The 3,237-nt window shown below is 41.1% G+C and overlaps 1 non-coding gene across 1 annotated transcript; it reads right to left on the bottom strand.

Annotated features, from left to right (window-relative positions):
* Positions 1–2,744: 2,744 nt before the first annotated feature.
* LOC127742273 (small nucleolar RNA R71) lies at positions 2,745–2,852 on the bottom strand. The gene has a single exon (XR_008003461.1). It is a non-coding gene; the product is annotated as a small nucleolar RNA R71 (small nucleolar RNA).
* Positions 2,853–3,237: the final 385 nt, after the last annotated feature.

The raw sequence follows: 3,237 nt of genomic DNA on the forward strand, positions 1-3,237 counted from the left end.
CGTTGAAGATTTTCACTGAGAGGACGGGACTGTAGCCATTGACAACAGTGATGCCCAACATACAGCTTGCCATGGAAAGGAGTAAGAAGGATTGGATAAAGACAGTAGGAAAGCAGAGAGACGGAAGGGACAAAGCATCTCCATACGCTTATCTGAAATTCTCACTAATGAATTACATAAGTATCTCTATCTTTATCTTCATGTTTTATTCATCATTCATAACCATTTGAGTCTGCCTGACTGAGATTTACAAGATGACCATAGCTTGCTTCATACCAACAATCTCCTTGGGATCGACCCTTACTCGCGTAAGGTTTATTACTTGGACGACCCAATGCACTTGCTGGTTAGTTGTGCGAAGTTGTGATAAAGAGTTGAGATTGCAATTGAGCATACCATGTTGATGGCGCCATTGATGATCACAATTTCGTGCACCAGCGTGGCACGGTGGTAATATTTTCCAGAGAGGAAGAAGAGGAGCCAATGAACTCAGGCGTGCCACTTGGATGGCGAGGCGTGGCACGCCGGCGGGGGGGTGAAGCTTTAAGAAGGGCGTGGCACGCCAGACCCTGGGTGTGCCACGCTGGTACAAATCTCTAGAAGCATAGAAATAAGGGAAGTGACCTTGGGCGTGCCACTTTGGTTCGAAGGCGTGGCACGCGCGGGCTACCTTGCCCTTTAAAATGTCCTGGGAATGCCACTTAGGCTCGAAGGCGTGGCACACCAGGGGTGAAACAGAGGACGGCGTGCCACTTGAATGGAAAGGCGTGGCACGCCAAATCAGAAACAGAAGGAGCGTGACACGCCAGAGAAGCGCCAGTCATACGCCAGCTGGAAAATCACGTTTGTTGAGTTTCTTTTCCCTCCAAAATGTAATTTTCTTTTTGCTTTTGTAATTTTATTTTATTTTCTAGATCTAGGAATAGTATAAATACCCTTGGAAGTATTGGAAAAGGGTTAGCAAGTCACAGAGTTTAGTTTAGATTTCACTTTTTACTTTTCACACTTCATCTCTTCCATCTTTTGTACTTTTTTTCTGAGCTATGAGTAGCTAAATTCCCTCTCATTGAGAGAGGGAGCTCTATTATACTTGATGGATTAACGATAGTGAATTTCTTCTTCTCTTCATCTTTTATTTTATTTGCTAGAAGAAATTTTGATTTTAATGCTTAGTGTTCAATTAACTTGGAAAAGAGATTGAATGTAAAATGGGTTTCTTGGGAACCTTGGAAAAGGAAACATGAAACCATGCTAGAAATCCCTTCTCACACTTGAGTAGAATCTGGGTTTTGGTGTTTGGATATTGTGACATATAATCCTCCCTCTACCTGGACCTATGATGATGTGTGGTAAAATCAAGGACTAAGCATATCTCTCTTCATGAGCACTTAGACCAAGGAATTGGCTATTGATCAAGATCTGAGAGATTGAGTCACCAAGGGATTGGGGCTCAATCAATCATGATTGCCAAGAGGTCAATGAGTTGCATGATTGAAGAAGATATGAGCTGGAATTAATCCAAAGAGACAATATCTCCTGATCTCAATGAATTCCCTCATTCTTATCTCTCCCATTCTTTTATAGCTTTACTTACATTCTGCAAACTCCTATTCCCCTTTACATTCTTGTTATTTCCATTTCTGCATTTTATTACTTTCCTTTATTTCTTTTGTCATTTATGTTTCTGCCATTTATAATTCTGCACACACAACTTATTCTGTTGAGCTTGACTAATTCACCAATTGATTAAAATTGCTCAAATTTATCAATCTCTGTGGATACGATCCCACTCCACTGTGGGTTAATACTTGACGATAATTTTGGTGCGCTTGCCAAGAGCGGATTCATAAATATTATTGGGGAAGGGTAGTGAACTCAGCCTATCAAGTTTTATGGCGCCGTTGCTGGGGATTGGTTTGAATTTGACAATGATTAAAACAATTGGAGAGCTAGATTAAGCATTTTTTTATTTTATTTTTCTTTACTTATTTCCTAGTGTAACCTTTAAATCCCTTTCTAATCTCTGTTTTTCTTTCTTGTCTTTCTGAGATTCTTTAGCTAATTCATTATTTATACTTTCACTCCTCTAACTGTTTGATTAATTGCATCACTCAAGCTAATCACTAATTTTAACTAAGGAAATTTCTTCACTTGCCCTTTTCTTGCTGTGTGTTGGCTGTATGATAGGTACAAGAGGAGAGACTTCATCCTCTTTTGATAGTGAACCTGAGAGAACCTTCCTTAGATTAAGGAGGGAGGCTAGAGGCAAGGGTATAGTTGGAGAAGAACCAGTGGAAGAAGATCTAACAACCACCATGGAAGACGAAGTACACGAAGATGTTGGAGGAGGAGCTGGAAATCAAGCTGGGCAAGAGAGGAGAGTCTTAGGCTCCTATATCAACCCAAATCCAGGAAACTGTGGCAACAGCATCCTCATGCCAACAATCCATGCCAACAACTTTGAGTTGAAACCTCAACTCATCACACTAGTCCAAAATAACTGCTCATATGGAGGAGGTGCTCAAGAAGATCCAAATCAACATCTCAACACATTCTTGAGGATATGCGATACTGTAAAGTCCAATGGTGTACACCCTGACACCTACAAACTACTTCTGTTCCCTTTTTTACTCAGAGATAAGGCAACAAAGTGGTTAGAATCATTTTCCAAGGAGAGCCTAACCACATGGGAGGATGTTGTGAACAAGTTTCTAACGAGATTCTACCCTCCACAAAGGATCAACAGGCTAAGAGCTCAGGTGCAAACCTTCAGACAGCTAGATGGTGAAACACTCTATGAGGCATGGGAGAGGTTCAAAGATCTAACAAGGAAATGCCCACAGGATATGTTTAATGAGTAGGTGCAGCTCCACATTTTCTATGAAGGATTAACCTATGAATCAAAGAAGGTTGTGGACCACTCTTCAAGGGGTTCACTCAACAAGAAGAAGACCATTGAGGAAGCCATAGATATCATTGAAACTGTAGCTGAGAATGACTACTTCTATACTTCAGAAAGAGGCCAAAAGAAGGGGGTACCGAAACTTAATTCTATGGATGCCCTGTTGGCACAAAACAAGGCAATTGCAGCACAATTGGCAGCCTTAACCAAGAAAATGGAAAATAATCAAGTTGTAGTTGTCCAAGCTCAAGCACCACCCCAAGAAGAAAATGAACCAGAAGTTGAATGTGAGCAAGCAAACTATGTGCATAACCCCTCTCGACCATCATATGACC

Source organism: Arachis duranensis, chromosome 9, assembly GCF_000817695.3.
Source record: "Arachis duranensis cultivar V14167 chromosome 9, aradu.V14167.gnm2.J7QH, whole genome shotgun sequence".
Classification (NCBI taxonomy): domain Eukaryota; kingdom Viridiplantae; phylum Streptophyta; class Magnoliopsida; order Fabales; family Fabaceae; genus Arachis; species Arachis duranensis.